Source organism: Apodemus sylvaticus, chromosome 6 (assembly GCF_947179515.1).
Source record: "Apodemus sylvaticus chromosome 6, mApoSyl1.1, whole genome shotgun sequence".
NCBI lineage: Eukaryota > Metazoa > Chordata > Mammalia > Rodentia > Muridae > Apodemus > Apodemus sylvaticus.
The window spans coordinates 16,920,589-16,942,721 of NC_067477.1; the positions used below are offsets into that span (position 1 = coordinate 16,920,589).

At 48.2% G+C, this 22,133-nt stretch overlaps 1 long non-coding RNA gene across 1 annotated transcript in view; it reads right to left on the bottom strand.

The window, feature by feature from the left end:
• Positions 1-5,336: 5,336 nt before the first annotated feature.
• The window catches only part of LOC127686969 (uncharacterized), a 37,268-nt gene continuing 20,471 nt past the window's right edge, over positions 5,337-22,133 (bottom strand). Inside the window, exons 2-3 of the long non-coding RNA XR_007978302.1 lie at positions 10,989-11,165; positions 5,337-5,528 (exon numbers count right to left, since the gene is read on the bottom strand). This is a non-coding gene — a long non-coding RNA (uncharacterized LOC127686969). The remainder of the gene's footprint in view (positions 5,529-10,988; positions 11,166-22,133) is intronic.

Here is a 22,133-nt window from a genome sequence, read left to right on the forward strand (position 1 = left end):
TCATGTTCCCTGAATCTGCTTTCCGATGCGGTTCTCGAGAATACTTTCTACACAGCCTCAAACCATAGAGGCAATTCCTTCCATGAAACCCTTTCAGCTCGGTGCTAGAGGTGTAGACAGAGCAGGGTCAGAGGTCGTGAGATTCCTAGTTCAGAGGCCATTCAGGAACAAGCAGGTGACTCGCGTGAAGGTTAGGCAGTGTGGACCACACGTTTTCAGCAAGAAGACTCACTACAGTGTGGTGTGTAGACTCTGCATTGGCTTGCCACACTGCCAGGCCCGGGCTGCCCGTTTTCAGTTCTCAGAGGCCTTGTAGTCCTGGCTGTGGGCATTTCGTCTAGGCTCCGCCCCACATTGACCTGGCAACAGCCTGGTTTGCCAACTCCCTCTAAAAGGGGCTGCTGGCCCCCTCCTCACGCTCTTCTCTTCTGCTCTTGCTCCCTTACCCTCCCCCCTCTCCCCATTCCCCTCTCTCCTCTCATGACCAGCCTCCCTCTTCCTCTTCCTCTTCCTCCTCCTCTCTCTCTCTCTCTCTCTCTCTCTCTCTCTCTCTCTCTCTCTCTCTCTCTCTCCTGTGGCTGGTATTCCAGGTACCTCAGCGAGCATGAACCCTACACGGAGGTGTGAGAACAGTGGGAATCACTTTGGGGGAAAGAGTGGAGGTTGAGACCATTTCGCTCTGGGAAATCCAAGTCACCAACAGAGTCATCAGGGAGCCACGCTTCCCTGGCAGGCTGTCACCAGGTGCTCCCTCCACCCACAAGTCAGTTCTTGAGTCCTTGCCCTTGTTCTCATCTGTGGAGAGGGAGCAGTCATCCTAGGCTAACTAGCAATTTGCTCCTCCCAGACCAAGGGGAGAAAATGAGGTAAAGCTTACGAAGAGCTTTGATCTTTGTGGAACAAAGCCACTGGGCAGCCATATTAATTACAGTCATGAAGGAAAATACTGCCCCTGGTGAGGAGGGAAATGAGAGGGGAGCAAGGAACAGAATATGGAGGGGTTTCTAGCCCTGGTTGGGACCCACCCAGCCCCTTAACTTTTGAACGTCTATTTGGTCAGACACAGTCCCCCAATACATTTAAGATCTGATTGTACACATTCCAAAAAATAGGTTTTATAAAAAATCTATTACTTTCTGACAAAATGATTTCATATACTCTTGCAAGGCAAGATAGAGGACCAGTGTCTAGATAAATAGACAGAGCTTCAAAGCCACCACGATGGTTAACCTCAATTGTCTACTTGATAAGATCTAGAGTGGCCAGGGGTGTTGTGATCATAAAAAGAGAAAGAGGCGAGAGAATATGTTCTAACGGAGGTGTGGGGGAAGGGGGTGCCTCAGCAGGCCCACGCCAAGGCATCGCTTCCTCCTGAGGGACCAGACACAAGACGGTATAGTACAGAATAGAGTTTATTCAGGTCATGGAGAGGGGAGTTAAGAGGGTAGTAGAGGTGGAGAAAGGCAGAGAGAGGGAGTGTAGAGAAGCAGAGGCCGGCCATGACCATGTGTAGAGAGTGGGAAGGGGAGGGGAGCCCAAGAAGGGGCAGGAGAGGAGCTGAGAGTGAGACAATAAGAGAGGGAGGAGGGCCAAGCAGAGCCTTTTATAGTGCGCCAGACCTACCAGGCTGTTGCCAGGTAACAGTAGGGCGGGGCATACCTGGCTGTTGCCAGGTAACTGTGGGGTGGAGCTTAGAATGAATCCTAACTAGGGGAACGGGGCCTTGGAGCATGGCTGTAAGGGACTGCCTTGGTTATCTTAACTGGCGTGAGAAGCCCCACCCACTGTGGGCGGCACCATTCCCTGGCTAGGATCCGAGCTGTGTGTGGAAAGGGGCTGAGCAGCAGCAGGCGTTCTTTGCTCTTGGCGTCCTGATTATTTACATACCTGATGTGAGTGAGCAGCTGCTTCAAACTTCAGAGTGGGGTTCCCCACCAGGAGGGACTTTACTGTGAACCGTGAGCTAGAATAAACCTTTTCTCCTGACAGAGTATTTTATCAAAGCAACAGCAGTAATTAAGATACTTGTGAATTGATCTTGATCCATTCAAGGCCACTATGAGAGGTAATTTTTTTTTTTTTTTTTTTTGGTTTTTTTGGTTTTTTGAGTCAGGGTTTCTCTGTATAGCCCTGGTTGTCCTGGAACTCACTCTGTAGACCAGGCTGGCCTCGAACTCAGAAATCCGCCTGCCTCTGCCTCCCAAGTGCTGGGATTACAGGCGTGCACCACCACGCCCTGCTGAAGTAATGTTTTTTTTAAAGAAAGTATTTTTTTATTATTTTCTTTATTTACATTTCAAATGCTATCCCCTTTCCTAGTTTTCCCTCTGAAAACCCCTTATTCCATCCCCCCTTCCCCTGCTCACTAACCCACCCACTCCTGCTTCCCTGACCGGGTATTCCCCTACCCTGGGGCAATGAGCCTTCACAGGTCCAAGGGCCTCTCCTCTCATTGATGTCCAACCAGGCCATCTTCTGCTACCCATGTGGCTGGAGCCATGGGTCCCTCCATGGGTACTCTTTGGTTGGTGATTTAGTCCCTGGGAGCTCTGGGGATACTGGTTGGTTCATTTTGTTGTTCCTCCTATGGGGCTGCGAACCCCTTCAGCTCCTTCCGTCCTTTCTCTAGCTCCTCCATTGGGGACCCTGTGCTCAGTTCAATAGCTGGCTGAGAGCATCCCCCTCTGTATTTGTCAGGCACTGGCAAATCCTCTCAGGAAACAGCTATATCAGGCTCTTGTCAGCAAGCACTTGTTGGCATCCACAATAGTGCCTGGGTTTGGTAACTGTATATGGGATGGATCCCCAGGTGGGGCAGCCTCTGGATGGTCTTTCCTTCAGTCTCTGTTCCACACTTTGTCTCTGAATTTCCTCCCATGGGTATCTTGTACCCTATCTAAAAAGGACCAAAGTATCCACATTTCCTTCTTAAGCTTCATGTGATCTGTGAATTATATCTTAGGTATTCCAAGCTTCTGGGCTAATATCCACTCATTAGGGAGTACATACCATGTGTATTCTTTTGTGACTGAGTTACCTCACTAAGAATGATATCTTCTAGTTCCATCCATTTACCTAAGAATTTCATGAATTCATTGTTTCTAATAGCTAAGTGTGGGGCTGGGTGCCTGTGGAGGAGACCCAGCCAGGGAGTGCCAGTCCTTGGTCCATCTGGCAACTGGAAATGCTGAGGCCTGTTCCATTGCTCCAGCACAGCAGGGTTAGATAGAAGGAGACAGCACATGATTTTAAAACTTTATTATAAAAGAATAGAGTGAGTGGGGAGGTAGGGAGGTAGAAGCCAGCTATGGCCACGTGGAAGGAGGGGGAAGGGAATGGGGAAAGAGAAAGATAAGAAAAGAGAGTAAGAGGAAAAGAGAAGAAAAGAGAGGTGGGGAGGGGGAGGGGAAGGGGAGAGGGAGGGAAGGAGAGGAAAGGAGAGGAGAGGAGAGAAAGAGAAGAGAAGAGAAGAGAAGAGAAGAGAAGAGAAGAGAAGAGAAGAGAAGAGAAGAGGACAAGAGAGGGAGGAGGGGCCAAGAAGCCCCTTTATAGTGGGCCAGGCTACCTGACTGTTGCCAGGTAACTGTGTGGCGGGGCAAACCTGGCTGTAGCCAGGTGACTGTGGAGATAGGGTCCATACAGAATACTAGGGACCTGGGGCATGGCCCGACATGAGTGATGGCCAGAGAATTATGGAGTTGAGGGCCTTGTGGTGTCAGCCTAGTGTCTAGGAGCATGGACAAACAGCCTTCCTTCCCTCGTGGATTAAATCCTCTGAGTTACCAGGTTCAAACCCAGCACAACCAGAACATAGACTGCCTTTCCCAGTTGGACAGCTGAGTAGTAACTCCACTGTGTAAATGTACCACATTTCCTGTATCCATGCCTCTGCTGAGGGACATCTGGGTTCTTTCCAGCTTCTGGCTATTATAAATAAGGCAGCTATGTGGAGCATGTGTCCTTATTACATGTTGGAGCATCTTCTGGGTATATGCCCAGGAGTGGTATAGCTGGGTGAAGGCTAATGTTTTAAGTTTAAATTATTTTGATTAAGAGATCTGTAAAACTAAACTGTCTCTCACCCTGGATCCGTACTTGCCCAAGGACGGATAATTTCCTGGAATGCTGGGGGCTGTTGTTCACATAAGATAACAAAACACACGTTCTCACTTCTGAAAACCAGCTTAGCTGCTCCAACTAGACAAGATGTGCTTGATCGCATGTAGGCTGGAGGTACATAGGCAGGAAGTGCTTCATCATCCTAGCCAGCATTTAATAAAACCTGCTTCAAATTTGGCTCAGAAATTATAGTAGTGGTCTTTCTCAACTAGTGGGATTCACACTGCCCTGCAGAACAGACTGCTCCAAATCCTTACAGATGTATGTGGCTTACAGCTTCTAAGGTTGTAAAGTGTAATGAGGTCAGAACTGCTGTGGATCCTGGGGATGGCCGCAGTGCTAGCCAGTGCCTGTCAGCCCAACTATCCCAGAGATGCTAAGTTCCTTTGTCCTTAAAATTATCTGCTGTGGTTTCTCCCTCCCATGGTCAACTTGGTTATAGGAGAGAAGCCAGCCCCACAAATGCAATCTCTCATCAATTTTTGTTTTAGTTTAATTACACATTAATTAATTAATTAATTTAACTACAAGCATTTATTTGTTTATTTGTTTGTGTGTCTGTTGTGTGAGTGTGAGCACATACTACAGGGCACATGGAAAGGTCAAAGGGCAGCTTGCAGGAGTCAGTTCTCCCTCCCCACCGTGTGGGTCTCTGGGATCAAACTCAAAATTTTCAGGCTTGGCAACAAGTGCCTTACCCCACTGAGTCACCTCACCTGCCCCCTCTCATCCGTGCTAAGATGCATACTCTTCACATTTTTAATCTCTGAATTTTGGAAACATCTTGCAGCCTATGTCTATTGCCATCAATGGTGAGCTTATTAATCCCCTATTCGTAGCACATAAAACAGTGTGGGGTTTTAGACATGATGAAGACTTAGATCTAGTGAAATTCTAGGGTGTTGCTGCTTTGGTTTTTGTCCTTGGAAATCCTCCCCAGGACATTACTACTCTTCCTTCCACTCCCCACAAGATGCCTCGGATTTTACCCTCCCAGAGTCTTACGGAAGTCTTCCTGCTTCACATCTTTTGAAAGCCAAGACAAACCTCTCTAGAGGAAGTGAGAAGCAGACTGTTGATGGGGGCCAGTGTGGGTGTGTGAATAAGGAAGCACCGAGGGTGGACAGCTCCTCTGGCACCTGTATTAATGATTAACTTTACCAAACCTCGCCCCCTTCCCCCACCATCCCCATCCCCCCATCCTCATCTGTGGCATCTGCTCGTGAGAGATAGGGAAGGCAGTCTTCCCTTGTGCTCAGACCTCTTAATTCCTCCTCCTGAGCGTCGTGGGGTCCTCTTCTCTCATCGTCCCATCTCCAGGACCAGGCTAGAAGCAGCTGTCATTAGGTGTCCTTCCTGGCTAGGGTCAGATCCGCGTGCATGCTCATATCCGGCTGCCAAGTTATAAACTGGGAAGGGAAGGCAAGCTTGTTCAAAAACAAAAGCAAATTGTCACTTTCCCTTTTGCAACCATGTGATTCTTGTCATGTTTTGATTTCAGAGCTGCTGCAAGATTTTGGGACAAAAGGCACTATCTACAAGCAGGATTGTGAAACTCAAGGGGGCTCTGAGCAAAACAAAGTCCTTTTATTACCAGAGACAATTCTCGCTAAATATAGTTACGCCATTAAAATGTATTTTCTCCCTTTTTTTTCTACCAGTGATCACCTACACCATATCAGTAACCTGTTCAGAATGTTTCAACTTGTTCAGCTCTGTAGGATTTTCTAGCCGACACACATAAGGTGTTCCCATAAGTATCTCATCCAGTCCTCTCCACAGTCCTTTGGGGTCAGGCACCATAGCTAGCCCATCTCACCATTAAGGAAATGGGATCTTGGGGATCTCTGGCAACTTAGCCAAAGCCAGAACTGGTAAGCCTCGGAGCCAGGATCTGAGCTGTCTCTATAGGACCAATGAGGACTGTCATCCTTCATGTCAAGAGGAACACTGGGAGGCACCAAAAAGAAGAAAGCGTGCCACCTGATCTTTAGCTAGCAGTCATCAGGTCACCAAGGCAAGTGCCAAGAAACAGGTCCAACAGCGGCTCTTTCCGTGGTTCAGGAGGGGAATATCTTGGCTGGCCAGGGTTCTCTGAGAGCTCGAGGCTCAGGGCTCAGGGCTCAAAGGAAATGCTCAGTGTCCCTCGATTCCGTAAGATATGCTCAGACCCCGTGGCTTTCTTGGAGTTCAGTAAGAAGGGCATTTCATCTCAAAGCATCAGGGGAAGGATGCCACAGGAGAAGGGACCAGGATCGCACTTCTCGGTCTTGGAATTGGGAAATATGCTATTTTTTTAAAAAATTACTCTTTGATGATTTCATACTTTAAAAACTCTCAGCAGAAGCAATGAGCTTAGAGACTTCCTTGAGCTGTGCATTAAAGGGCTAACTTACTTTACTCGCTATTGCTATGGTGACCAAAAATAAGTTGGGGAGGAAAGGGTTTTTGTGGCTCATCCCAGCCTTGCAGGAACTCAAACAGGAACCTGGAAACAGGAACTGAAGCACAGATTATGGAGGAATGCTGTTTTCTGGCTTGTTCGGCCTGCTTTCTTAGATGCCTCAGGACCACCTGACCAGAGATAGCTTCCTTCCATATCAATCATCCATCAAGAACATGAACCACAGACTTGACTGCAGGCCAGTTTGATGTAGGCAGTTCCTCATCTGATGTTCCCTCTTCCAAAATGACTCTCCTTGTGTCAAGAGCTGACAAAAAAAAAATTAACCAGGGTTTGATGGTTTGCATATGCTTGGGCCAGGGAGTGGCACTATTAGGGGGTGTGGCCTTGTTGGAGTGGGTGTGTCACTGTGGGTGTAGGCTTTAAGACCCTCATCCTAGCTGCCTGGAAGCCAGTCTTCTGCTAGCAGCCTTCAGATGAAGATGTAGAACTCTCGGCTCCTCCTGTACTATGCCTGCCTGGATGCTGCCATGGTCCTGCCTTGATAATGGACTGAACCTCTGAACCTGTAAGCCAGCCCCAGTTAAATGTTGTCCTTTATGAGACTTGCCTTGGTCATGGTATCTGTTCACAGCAGTAAATCCCTGACTGAGACAGAAGTTGGTACCAGGGACTGGGGTGTTGCTGTGATAGGCCTCCTCATGCTTCATTTGGAAGAATGTGGATTTGGGGACTGTGAATCTGAAAAGCCATGGAATGCTTAATGAAGCCAACCTAGTAGGAATATGGAAGACTTTGTCATTGCGAATTACTTGAACTGTGCAGACCTGGCCCAAGGGGATTCAGAGGAGAAGAATTTCAATGTGTGGTCTAGAGGTTGTTTTTGTGGTGTTTTGGTGAAGAATGTGGCTTCTTTTTGCCCTTGTCTGAAGAGTCAGCCTGAGACTAAGGTGAAGAGACTCAGATTAATTGCATTGATAAAAGAAGTCTCAAAAAAGTCAAGCAGAGACTTTGTTCTTTGGTTAAGTCTATTGAAGAGCATTTTAAACAAGCATAACAAGCTTAGAAAGAAAAAATATACATGGTGTGAGTATTAAAGGGGCACCGGGAAGTGAAATGGAGCAGAATCCTGTGTTCTAGGTGATAACAGGCTAAGGGAGTGGACTTTGGAGCAAGGCAGCATGGTACACACCTTTAATCCAGCATTCAGGAGATAGAACCATGCAGATCTCTGAGTTTAGGTCCAGCTACAGAGCAAGTTACAGAAAAGCCAAGCTTAGGCAGAGAAAATTAGAAAACAGAAAGCTGGTTATAAAATAAAGGGGACCATGTTCCAGCCCAAAGAAGCAGCAGAACATGGCAGCTTCAGCCATGTGACTCTGGCTTTAGAGTGAAAAAATAGAAGGGACTATTGGGACAATTGATGCTGGTTAGCTGGGGCTAAGAAATTAGTAGTGATTAAGAAGAGACCAGCATCACTGAGGTGAAATCTTCTGGGAAGTGTTTCCTGAGAGCACAAAGAAGCTGTGTTCCAGAGATAGCCAAGCGTGTAGCTCATGCTGCAGCTGGACTTGGTAATGTGTAAGAGTCACCCAGGTGGCACTGGTTTTGAAGGCATGAAGGGGTCATGAAGAGCAGTGAGGCTGGGCACTGTGAGAGGCCAGGGAAGGCCATTGGTGAAGGTGCAGCCTCAGTTGCAGTTGATGGCCCAGGACTGAAGGGGTCATGCAAACGAGTTGAGGCTTGGCACCATGAAGAGAGCCTATGAGAAGCTATTGGTATAGCAGAAGACCCCAGTGTATTGGAGATGCCAGTACCATGAGATGATCACCAAGAACAGCAGCAACAGTGGAATAGATCAACCTGAACTTAGAGTGCTACAGAGGGCAGAACTGGAGAAGTGACGCCAGTCCTTTGGAGGAGCCCAGAGGATCGTGTGTGGATCCTAGACATTGAAACAAGAAGCTAAAACATTGAAGTTTCCTTGGAGACCCAAAGATGTTTGAGATGCCAGAGCCATGGGCGATCTGCTGAGGAAAGCTGCAAACAGGGAGTGGAACCCGCCCAGGAGAAAGAAGTCTGTTGCAGTCAACAAAGATGAAAAGGGAGTGGAGATCTGAAGGCTGCTTTGACATCAGCCATGGAGATGCAGAGTCTGGAGTTTGCCCAGCTAGTTTCCTGTCTTGCCTTGGGGGTTACAGTTAAGGGATTGGGTGAATCTCAGAAGAGACTTTGATCTTTGGACTTTTAACATTGTTGAGTCTGCTCTAGAATATGGGAATTTTGGAAGTTGGACTAAGTGTACTTCTTTATTATGCTGTGGCTAGGTATGGCTCCCATAGACTCATGTGTTTGAACAAGCCTATTGGGGCCAGGGGTGGAATGTGATGGTTTGCATATGCTTGGCCCAGGGAGTGGCACTATTAGAGGGTGCGGCCTTGTTGGAATACGTGTGTCACTGTGGGTATGGGCTTTAAGACCCCCATCCTAGTTGCCTGGAATCAAGTATTCCATTAGCAGCCTTCAGATGAAGATGTAGAACTCTCAGCTCCTCCTGCACCATGCCTGCCTGGATGCTGCCATGTTCCCGCCTTGATGATAATGGACTGAACCTCTGAACCTGTAAGCCAGCCCCAATTAAATGTTGTCCTTATAAAAGTTGCCTTGGTCACAGTGTCTGCTCACAGCAGTAAACTTCTAAGATACAGGGTAAGAGCTGAAGGTCACAGCCTTGGAAGAAAGAGGAGAATGCAGCAGACTCCTAGCAGTCCACTGTCCAGTCCAGCACTCCGAGGGCAAGCTGGGAAAGGAGGACAGGAAAACATGACAGTGCAGAGAGTCCCCAGAAAGGGTGGGGTGCATGCCCACCCCCTCCCACATCAAGAGCAAGCCCCAGTGGCAGAAACAGAACCACAAAGGAAGCATATCTGTGTGTCTCAGGTAATGAGGTCTCAACTTGTCTTCTGGGCTCCGAGTCACTTGCTGTTCCTCCAGGTGCTGATTCTGTAATTTCTCAGACTGAATTCTGTCCTTTTTCTCCAAAGTCCTATGCTGAGGTCCAGGATCTCAAAGTGGCATTGTGTTTAGAAGCAGAGCCTTTGAACAGGTGACTGAGTTAAGATAAAGCCATATGTGTGGGTCTAATTTGGTTGTGCAGAGACCCACACAGAGGGAAGACCATGCAGAAGACACCATTGGTAAGCTAGAGAGAAAGCAACCCTGCCACACCTTCATCTTGGACCTCTGCTTCCAGCCCTGTGAGGAAACAGGTCCCTGCTGTTTAAGCCACATGGTCTGGAATATTTCCTGATGACTGTCCTGACAAACTAATGAGCATGGTACCCACCCTCAGAGCCACAGAGCTACTTGGGTCTCCCAGGAGGTTGTGTCTGTGACCCCAAAAGTTGTTCCCCCATTGCTCTCAGCTCAGCGGGTCATCTTCCCCTCACATCAATGTGTCCTAGCAACCTGTCTGTGGTCCAGGTCAGGAATTCTTTCTTCTTCTCTTGGGATGGAGGGAGCCATCCCTGAAAGCAGAAATATGAACTGGAGGTGACGTGTAGGCACAGCTTTACTTCAGACAGTTCAACACACTGGCAGGCTTCCTAGGAAAACATCAGCACGGGGTAGGAAAAAATAGTGATGAACTTATGTAGCACGTGAAGACTTATCCAGTCTTCATGGCCAACCAGAAAGATGGTGTGATTGCTATAGCTTCCCATGGGAGAAATGGGAGCTGAGGTGCTGGCCAGGGTTCGGTGTGTCTCACCTGGCCACGGTTCCGTGATGCTCACCGGTGCAGCCATGTTAAAAGATGGTGAAGGGCAGACACTGAAACGGGTGGGGGGTTGGGGGTGATCTGAACATCTGGGGAGCTGAGGCAGGAAGATCTAAGTTCAAGGCCAGGCTGGGGAATAGAGTGAGACATTGGAGAAAGGAGAGAAACAGAGACATATAGAGACAAAGAGAGAGAAAAAGAGAGAGACAGACAGAGACAGAAACAATGACAGAGACAGAGATGAGAATAGGGGGAGCACTATTAAGGGGAGGCTCTTGGGTGGGTGAGCACTGTCTTTGGAACCACTGGTGAGTTTTCCGTTCTTCCCACATGGTTCTACCATCACAACCACAAAGTTTGTCACGTGCCAATGTAGTCTTGGCACCCCTGCCAGCCCCACACAGCTCTCGCTACTGCCCTCCTAGATTGAATGCTAAATACGCTTCAGTGCCGCTCAAGGTACTCGGCTGTAGGTATGACATTAAAGGAGCAGAAAATGGACAAACACAGGCAGTTAGTGACGGAGCAGGGTTTTATAGCCTCACTGTGCGCCTGTAACATGGGGAGAACTCCACGCTGCCTCCTTAGACTGGATAAGTGGCCATTTCCCCCTCTTTCCGCACAAATGTCTCTTGCCTAACACCTTGGGAAGAATGAATAATCAGCAAGTTGATAAATTATACTCACTTCACACAAACAGGCCGATTGTTATTTTGCCTCTCACAGGTGTGGCTTGATTGCAGACCATTAGTGACCATTAATAAAAGGAACCCCGGCTGCAATTGACAAGTGTGTTTGACTTTCCCGAGGCTTGCATTTCACACCAGGGAGCTGAGCTCAGCCAATATTTTCACTCTCTAGCACCTGCAACAGAGGCATAAAGCATGATTTAACCAAGGTAACATTTTTTCACTGGAGATTTAAATATAAACCCAAGGATAATTTGTGAACTTGATCATTGCTTCCCATGATCACCGTAGGCCCGAGCTCACCACAGAGATAAGCCCGAAAGGTCTTGAAAATTTCTTCAGCTGCCTAGGGAGGTTCTGGACATAGTGCAGAACCCTTTGGTGCCCCCCTGGTTCAACCTAAACTTTATTCATTCACTATTTAAATAAATATTGCCTGAGCCCTAACTATGATCCTACCATAAGGCTCTCAGGATAGGGGTGAAGGGAACAAGACCGATGCCTGAGGGGAGAATGGACAAAAAGTGACAGACAGTTGTAGAGTGGAGGGATGGTCACATCCTGAAGGGATTAATGTCCCCATGGTCCAGCTTCCACGAGGAAAATTCCTTTACAGCCAATAGGGGAAGCTCTTGGAAAGGAATTCCAGCTCCTTTTCCACAAACCTCTCTGAGAAAGAACTCAACACTAGGTGCTCTCTCTCTCTCTCTTTTCCTCTTTTCCCATCATGTTCTAGTCTTCCTCGTGTGAGATGAGGTAGATGAGGTGAGGTGAAATGAGGCAAAATAAAGTGAGGTGAGGTGAGGTGACATGAGGTGAGGTGAGGTGAGGTAAGATGAGGTGAGATGAGGTGAGGTGAAGTGAGGTGAGGTGAGGTGAGGTGACATGAGGTGAGGTGAGGTGAAGTGAGGTGAGGTGAAGTAAGGTGAGGAGACTGAGGTGAGGTGAGGTGAGGTGAGGTGACATGAGGTGAGGTGAGATGAGGTGAGGTGAGGTGACATGAGGTGAGGTGAGATGAGGTGAGGTGAGGTGAGATGAGGTGAGGTAAGATGAGATGAAGTGAGATGAGATGGCGTGAGGTGACATGAGGTGAGGTAAGGCGAAGCCTTATGAGACAGCTTGAGGCTGCTATGGACTGACAATGTATCAGAAAGATACAGAACTGAGGAGATAGCTTAGATGGTAAAGCACTTGGGGCAAAAGCATGAGGACCTGGGTTCAATCCTGAGATCCACAAGGGTGAGCTTGCAATACCAGCCCTGAAGAGGCTGAGACAGGAGGAGTTCTGGAGGTAACTGGCCAGTCTGCGGAGCCTAACCACTCTAGGCCAATAGGAGAACATTATCAAAGGAGGCAAAGGAAATGGACAGCATTGTGAAGATGAAACTCAAGACTGACTTCCAGCCTCTATGCATACATGCATACATACATTCATACATACATACATACATGCATACATATAACACACATACACACACACAAACACAAACTCATTGATTAATTAAATAAAAAAGCTCATCTTCTTCAGGTGATCCTGAATCACCAATAGTGTCAGAAAGAGCATATAAGAGCGGACACATTGGCAAAGGAATGATTATTAACCTGACTGGGCACCTAGAGACTTCACTGCAGGACACAGAACACGCATGACTTATGAGCTGGAGATGGAGATACAGGGATCGCCTGCATCCCTCCCTGTAACGGGCTGGGAGTGGGAAGGTTCCCTGAGGCAGGGGAGCTGATGAAAACGGAGCTGTGGTGTGAGAAGACATCTCGGAGAACACAAACAGGACGGAGGGAACAACAGTCAACTACCAAGCATGTCCTAGACCAACTTGGTAGACAGTGACCATTCAGACACAGTGGAGGGACAGCGCCAAATTAAGACAGGTACGAGACAGAGGGAAGGAGGGAGAGAGGGAGGGAGGGAGGGAGGAAGAGGGGGAGAGAGAGAGAGAGAGAGAGAGAGAGAGAGAGAGAGAGAGAGAGAGAGAGAGAGAGAGAGAGAGAGAGAGAACAGAAATCTAGAACTTGGTGTCCTGTGAAATCATCCTCCTCCAAAAATTAAAGGGAAACGAATCCTTTCTGGAGCAGAAGAAAACATGTCTCACCCTCCCCAACTCACCTTGCAAAAATTGACCAAAAGTTTTCCAGAAAGAAAAAAATTGGTTTGGTCAGAAATTCAAACACATAGAAAGGAAGGACATTAGAGAAGGAAGACAGGAGGGAAGAGTTTAAGTGTTGGGGGCTGGCAGAGGAGGGGAGGGGGAGCTCTGGTGGTGATGGACAGGTAGCTCCTGTCATAACATCTCCCTACTACTGTGCCAAAGCTGGCAAAAACCAAAGGACCTGCCCCTGAAAGAGCAGTGCCTAGGAAGACCCTGCCGCCTAGGGAGACCCTGCTGTCCAACATCCACATCAACAGTGCCTGATGTTTCTGCTACAGGGGACTGGACCCAGAGAGGAAAACCATCATGTGCTCTTCTGAGGAGTTGGAGAATGGGATATATTCTCTCCCTCTCTCTCCCCCTCTCCCTCTCCCTCCCCCTCTCCCTCTCCCTCTCCCTCTCCCTCTCCCTCTCCCTCTCCCTCTCCCTCTCCCTCTCCCTCTCCCTCTCCCTCTCCCTCTCCCTCTCCCTCTCCCTCTCCCTCTCCCTCTCCCTCTCCCTCTCCCTCTCTCCCTCTCCTTCTCCTTCTCCCTCTCAGAATTGGTGAGTACCAGGGTCTCACCACCATTATTTTTACAGATTTATTTATTTATCTATCTATCTTAGGTATGCGAGTACACTGTAGCTGTCTTCAGACACACCAGAAGAGGGCACCTGACCCCCTTACAGATGCTTGGGAGCCATCATGTGGTTGCTGGGAATGGAAGAGCAGTCAGTGAACCATCTCTGCAGCCCAAGGGTGGGCTTCTTAAACAGGACAGCTGGCTAAGGAGAAGGGGCAGGGGGTGGTGGTATGGCAGAATGGAGGAAGTCATGAGGAGTGGCCCCAAGTCTTCCACATAGCACCCCTAAACCCCTGACTGATGAATGAATCATTACATGTAAGACTGTGATCTCCAGAACCTGTGCAGGAAGGCGGCAGTTAGAAGGCTGAATGAACCTGGCTCGGGTGTCAGTCACCACCCATTGCGGGGACACTGACTCAGAGTTTGTGTCAGAGACCTTTAAGAAGGATCTGAGAGTGTGGGTGGGTGGCCGAGAGCTAGCCTAGTGTCCTAGCTTGCTTTCTATGGCCATGATAGAACACCATGACCAAAAGCATTTTGGGAAGGAAAGGTTTACTTCGCCTATATGTCACAATTACAGTCCATCACTAAGGGACGCCAGGGCAGGAGCTCTAAGCAGGAGCCTGGAGGCCGGAACCGATGCAGAGGACATGGAGGGGTGCTGCTTACTGGCGTGCTCCTCGTGGCTTGCTCAGCCTGCTTTCTTATACACCCCGGACCACCTGCCCAAAGTGGGCTGCGCTTGTCACATCAACCATTAACTGAGAAAATACTCTACAGACCTGCCTATAGGCCAATCTAAAGAAGGCAGTCCTTCATTTAAGAGGCTGGAGAGAGGGCTCGGTGGTTAAGAACACTGGCTGCTCTTCCAGAGGTCCTGAGTTCCAGAGGTCCAGCACCCACACGGTGGCTCACAACCGTCTATCTGATGCACTCTTGTGCCATGTAGACACACATGCAAATAGAGTACTCATATATAAATAATAAATAAATAAATCTTAAAAAGGCAAAAAGAAAAATAGGCGATTAAGGTTCCTCTTCCCAGATAATTCTAATTTGTATCAAGTTGGGAAGACAAAAGAAAACTAACAAACAAAAGCCACACCTAGCAGCTCTCAATTCTGTTCCTAGAACTGCCAATATATATATATATATATACATATACATATATATATACACACACATACACATATATACATCTCTCCAGCCCCTTAATTGCCTGTGTGTATGTATACACACACACACACACACACACACACACACACACACACACACAAACAAACACAGAAGGAGACCACCAACAGAACAGAACTCAGTGGTAATTCAGTAGCTCATCTTGGTGCTAGGTAGGGTTAAGATATTAAAAACCTCCAGGTCTACTCCCGCTCTCCAAATCGGTAGCCCACAACTGCTCTCAGCCAGCTGCACTCTCTTTCAACAACCTGTCACCAACTTCACACTCCAAATGGACGAGGCAGGCTCAGTTGCCCATCCTCTGTGCTAGACCGAAGACCCCAGGGCAGAGTTCTCGCACGGCGTCTGGCACACAGTCCACACCAAGTGTCTGTCGAATGAAGAAATGCATCGTTTGGTATGGCTCACTAAAGCCCAAGCGTGTATAATGTGTGCTATCTTCCCTATTAGTTAGAAACATATCATTAAAAACCCATTCCTGCCGAACGATTTCACCCTCCTCATGATCCCAGAGTGAATTAAATCACCGATAATCACTCCGTGTGTCGCCTGGTCTATTTGTACATATCTGTTACTGACTATTTTTAAGCACGATCAGGAGTAAGTGTGATATGAAGGACTTGGTATTTTGATTAATCAGCTCAGTGGGGGAAATTTCCGTGGGTAATCAGACTGAACATCAAGATGGGGTGCATGCTGGGACCGAACGGAGGGAGGGAAGAGAGAGAGAGAAGAGAAAGATAAGAAGCCCTCTGTAGACAGAAAGTCAGTCTGAGACCCTGCAGGACTTGCCAAGTCATTGATTCATCCCGAAGTCAGGCAGCCCTTGGGCTCATTTCCCAGAGCTGTTTCCACCAATTGCCTTGGACTCTGGAAATCTTTAATGGAAATCCTGCCCACAGCTCTGAGGAAATAGGAAGGCTCTAGGACAGTGAATCTCAACCTTCCTAACACTGTGACCTTCCATCACTTCATGTTCAGGTGACCCCCGCAACTATAAAACTATTTTGTTGCTACTTCATAACTATAATTTTGCTACTGTCAGGAATCTTAATCAGAATATCTGATATACAGGATATCTGATATGTAAGCCCCAAGAGGGTTGACACCCTCAGGTTGAGAACCCCTGCTCTAGGCGCAGACCCTCCCAGCCTCCCCAGGTTTGTAGCAAATCCTTGGTCTACACCCATTCTTAGTTTCTGCCTCTGTCTTCACGTGATTTCTGCATCTGTCTTCTCTCTGTGTGTCTCAGATCCCCTTTCTGTTTTCTTTTCTGATCACTAAGGGTACAGAGTAAATTTAAGGTGTTCTCATAGCAAGAGCCCAACAAGCATCTTCTCTGTCCATTAATGCCTTGTAAACTGAATTTCCCGGGGGGAGGGGGGGGGAGACTGCATACACATTGACATTCTACAAGGCTGATTGGCTGATTACATCACCAAGAGTTGGAATGATGCAGATTTGGGGCCAAATTTTCTAAGTCTTAATTCCCTAAACAGTAATTTATCCCTCAACCCCATGTGTTGCCTAACACCCTTGTGACCATTAGGTAAATTATTTTAGAACGTACACACAGACACACACACCCCAGTCCACCAACGCAAAGTCTAAGAATGTACTCAGACAGCATCTGAAGCCCAGAGCAGAACCTTCACTTTGCATGAAGCACCCTCATGATGTTCTCACCAATATATATTTGAAAGGCATCTTGACTTATTTCTTTGTTTTGTTACCATTTAAAAAGAATACATGGACCTCTCCTCACAGGTATCAGGTCTCAAAGAAACCTAAGACAAAGGGCTAACTGAGGGGCCTGCTTTACATATGAAATAAGATGGGCTACCAACTTACAAGCACCTGTCACAGCGGCCCACCTTGGCGGGCATACTCTGCCCCTACCCTAAACTTCCCCAGTCCCTGAGCTTCCCTTCCCTTCCCCCACCTTCTCTTCTTTATATAACTCAGCCATTTTGGCTACATGCCCCCTTGGTGTCTTGGTTTCTCTCTCCCTCTCTCTCCCCCTCTCCCCGCCTGGCACCCCACCTTCCACCCCTCCACCTCCCCAATTCTTACCTGCTATTCCTCCACCTCCCCATCCCCCAACCCGCCAACCCCTCTCTCCTCACAGCCTGGTTCAGTTTACTGATCTTGTTCAGTCTGGACCCTTGTAGACGCCTGCGCCTGTATTCTCCCTTATATCTACAATTAGCCTCCCCGATTGTACCCAGGAGTGCCCATGTCATTTCTCATTCACACCGGACTATGGTATTTAGGGTGGCCTGATATGTGTCCCCAGGCCATGGTCACCCATAGGTGGCTCTAGAATAAAGCATCTTTTATTCCCTCTGAGGTGAGACCGGTTTAGTTCTTTAGGACAGGGACGGCTGGTGTTGGTGCTGGTGCTGGTGCAGATACTGTATTTCCCTCTAGTGGATTAAAGGAGGCCGAGGCACAGTCTGCTTTCTGAGCTCCAGGCTGTCACTGCACAGCCCTCCCTCGGCTGCCTGCTTCCCTGTTGGGTGGCCTGTCTGCCTCGCCGCCGCTGGGGTGCCCTGGCATGCGGCTCAGGGAAGGCAGAGCACAGTACACAATGGGGGTCCTCCGCCCATGTTTTCTCAGGTGGGAAACAGTGCTTCTAGGACGGTTGTTGTGGTTCCCAGTCTCCTGTGTACCCAGACACTGCCAGGGTACCTGGGAGTTGGGAATGGGGGTCTGTGGGTCCGCGCTTCCCCTCAGGACGGCAGTGCAACAGGCAGGAAGGGGGTGGTCCAGGATGGGAACTGACCCAGTTTGGTCTGTAGTGTGTGCGGAATGGGGCTAGAGAGAGAATGCCTTCTTGGGGAGATTTAGGCGTGGCTGTTTACATTGAAGCACCACCCCCACCCACCCACCCACCCCCATGGATCCTTGATGTAGGGTCAGTCCTTGCTTGTCCAAACTGTTTTATTTGATGGCAGATGTGAATATATACATCTTACTCAGGGTGGACCAGGGATTAAATACCTTCTGTGGGAAGGACTGCCCAGGAAAGGAAGCTCATTAGCTAAATACTCGGGGCCTATCTAGAAACCTCAATAGCATGGAGAATTCCAGATTTTTATGTTATGTGACCAATTGTCATAACACTCTCAATGGGGTGTCATGGTTATGCGTTCCAGATCCGGTAGTTTGACTCCATGCCTGCTGGTCTCAGTTCTGAGATTCCCTGGGGTTTGAGCCTGCTCAACCTTATCAGTTCTTCTGCCTGGTGGCACAGTCCACTTGGCCCACAATTCTCCAAATTAAGACTTTGCTTTGGGGCTGGCGAGATGGCTAAGCAGTTTAGAGCACCGACTCCTCTTCCAGAGGTCCTGAGTTCAAATCCCAGCAACCACACAGTGGTTCACAACCATCTATAATGAGATTGGATGCCCTCTTTCTGGTGTGTCTGAAAAATAGCTACAGTGTACCTGTGTATAATAAATAAATAAATCTTTAAGAAAAAAAAGACTTTGCTCTGCCCTCAGCACCAAGTGTCCTCATAACTGTTCTGCAGCAGCCTACAGGCTCTAAGTGGGCAGCACAGGCCCCAGAGGCTGAATCATCAACTTGCGAGGTCCTGTCCACAGAACCGTCAAAGCTTGAATCCGGGTGTGTCTTCTGCGAAGCTAGGCATGTGGCCTCCCCTCACTGCCTGAATCAGCCTGCTAGTGTAGATGCCAACTAGAAAGACGCTGCACTGCCGCCAGCCCCAAGTAGGCTGGACACTCCTCATCAATATCTAATTAAGAAAAAGCCCACAGGCTGGACATACTTCTGCAGTTGAGGTTTCCTCCTCACAGGTGAGCATGGCTTATGCCAACTTGACACAAACCTAACTGGCATAATGACATTGACCTTGCGTTGACCTTTTGGATGACAGGAACCCTGGTGAACATGTGACCAAGGGCCAGCCAGTCAGTCAGATAACGGTCAGACAGTTTTCACTCTGAAGATGGTGATTTGTTCAAGGACAGATAGGTTACAAGATCCCATCAGAGCCAAGGAGATTTGACCTCCAAGCTGTTGAAAAGATTGGGAGAAAGCAGCTCTTTCCTGCCAGTATCTTAGGGTGGTGGGGACACCACTGTGGGAGGCAAGAGAGGGCGTCAGGAAGGGTTGCCTGTGTGGCTAATCTCAGAACAAAGGAAGCCAGGCCCTGAAGATGCTGGGAGATGCTGGGACACCAACTGTGTGACCTTTCCTGAGGCCATTTCCTCACACAACATGAGCCCTAGGCTCTGTTCACACCTCTCTTAAGCAGCTCTAAGTTTCCTGATTCCAAAGCCCTCATTTTAGGATGAGAAAAATGGACTCACAGCATAGAAAGCCTTATCATATAATCACCTGAAGTTCATTCAGTCCAACCTCACAGATGAAGAAACTGGTGTCCATGGATGAGACATGACTAGTTATGTGTAATCAACACACACACACACACACACACAGCCTTGTATAATGAGTCCCTTATTATAATATGGAGTGGAGAAACTGTTTGTCATCAAACATTTCACACGTCCCATTGCACGTGAGAGAATTATTCTCAAGGCTGGCTCAGTGAAATGCTTTTTTCCCCATAATGGACTCTTACTCTGGCAGTGTATTTTGGTATTAAAAGGCTCCACTTTACAATGTCGACGGTTCAATCTGTGATCTAAAAGGCACTTAAACGCTTTGAACAAGAGGCATAAAAGGCTTTTACTGAAAAAGCCTTGCTGGATCTGCCTCTTCTGCCATCGATTCCCCTTTCCCAGAAGGCTGCTCTGGAAGGCAGCCACGCAGGAACAAATCCCACAGCGGGACTGGATCTCCAGTGGCGTGAGTGAGGCGTGTCAGGAGGCTCTGCTTTCTGGGGGCCCCATCGGCAGACACTGAAATGTTCTGAGCAGAGAGTTAACCAATGCCTTCAGCACAGCACGCTGAGCGAAACTTGTGGAACTTGACCCTACCATCCTCGGCACCCCTAAATGCAAAGCTTTGGTCTGATCCCTCATGCCCTGGGTTGTTCAAAAATACACCAGTTCCTTGTGTTCTGGGGAGGCATACACACTCCACAGTGAGTAACTGACCTGATACAGGTGGGTTCTTGGTGCTCAGTACCTATCTGCAATTCCTTGTTTCTAGTGAACATGCTCCTCCATGACAGAAGGGGTTCAGGCCCCACTGAGAGAGCAGTGACATAAGATGAGGTCCACCCTGAGAGTCAGGTGACCACTGCTCCCTCCCTCGGATTCCCTAGAAAGTTCATTTGACTCCCTGACCTTTCAAAGGAACACTGGAATTCATCATAGAATTGTCACTGTTCCTTGTACCAAAGGCGGACCAGAAAACATGGCGGCACTTTCCATTCTATAGACCGCCACTGCAGCACAGCTGCTTGCCACGGAAGAGAGGATCCCACCATCCCTTGGTTAGTAGCTGAGGAACATGCCGTGCGTTGCCCAGCCAGCAGGGCACATAGAAGGGGTTTCTTCTGCAGAGTCTAGGACACAGCAGCGGCAGGCGAGCCCAATGGAACAACAGTCCCTAGAGACTGTTCCATGCACCAGTGCTCTTGCCACTGAGCACAGGACACATCGCATCTCTCCGACTTTAAATGCCCATCCCTACACAAAGGGAACACAAATCTCTATTAACCTCAGACCTCCCAACCCATTTTGCCAAAGAGCATCCTCCCCTCAAGCAGCACTCTGTTTCTCAGCCCTAAGAGAAGGCAGAACACACCTGAAGGAAGAGGACTAGAAGGGTCCAGAAGCTCAAACAGAAATTCTGAATTATACCTTGCCTCGGCTCTGCCCAGGGATGCTCCCTACACTATCTCTGGGATATTCTAATATGAAGCTATTCTTTAGGTTTCTTCCCGACCTGCAGCTTTTCAGTCATTAAACAATAGCTCATTCCTGTCAGATCTGGCATCCAAGGTTCTCCAGTGTTCTGCTGATGTCTTTGTGTGTGTGACAAACTACCTCAGGTGTGAGCAGCACCGAGCGACAGCTCCATTTTATGAGGCGTTCAGTTCTTTGGCCTAGGAACTGGGACAGGACACCCACTGTTCTCAGGAAACGCACGTGCACACACGTGCACACACATGCACACACACACACACACACACACACACATGCACGGAATACCTAGACAAGGAGGACTCTGAAAATACGGAGCTCTTGGCTGCAAAGACTTGATCATCTAAAAGGGAATATAAACACACAAACATGCAAGAATGAAAATATCTATAAGGCAAAGTACATTTTGTGGGGCTGAAGTTGGGTACAGGGAAATCTCCTATGAAAGAGGATTCTAAGAAGCAATCAGAAAACCTACAGTACAGTAAGGAAGCCCCTCCCCTGCCCCCATCACACAGAGAAGTGTCTGTGGAGAGGTCGGTCCAGCAAGCCCTGCTGCCTTAACTGTCTCAGACACAGCAGTGCAGTTTCCTTCTTGGATAACTCAATCCCAGTGATTGTGAAATAAGCGGAATCAAGGAGTCAATGGGCCACCAGGACAAAGGCCCTGGCAGTTCAGTCCCGCAGAGATGCCCAGGCAGCCCTAGTCATTAACAGCCCCTCACTGAGACCCAGCCATTGTGAACCAGAGAAGAGCAGCTCTCCTGTGTGTCCTGTCCCAGTTCCTAGCCCAAAGAACTGAACGCATCATAAAATGGAGCTGTCGGTGCTGCTCACACCTGAGGTAGTTTGTCACACACAATGACATCAGCAGAACACTGGAGAACCTTGGATACCAGATCTGGCAGGAATGAGCTATTGTTTAATGACTGAAAAGCTAGAGGTTGGGGAAGAGTTTTGGAACTGAAGGTGGCAGCTGCCCCACAACGTGACTGCATTTTAATGTCACTGTATCCAACACTTGAAAGCGATCGCTGTAATACATTTTGTGTCACATGCATTTTACATAATGAGGGCTTTTTAAAATTTATTTTTTATTATTTATTTATTTATTTATTTATTTATTTATTTATTTATTTATTTATTTAAATTCTGTGAAAAGAGAGGGGATTCAGGAGAGAATGACCGAACTTCCTCACCAGGCTGCTGTATCCTCTGGAGCCTTGCTCCCTGTTTGTTTCTGTTTCAGGAACTTGGCGCCGAGCTGGTCAGTCTTTGTAACAGAGCACACAATGGGGCCTCGAGAGGTAACCTTCAGACTGCCCATCAGGTCCAGAAGAAGCATTGAGCCGGA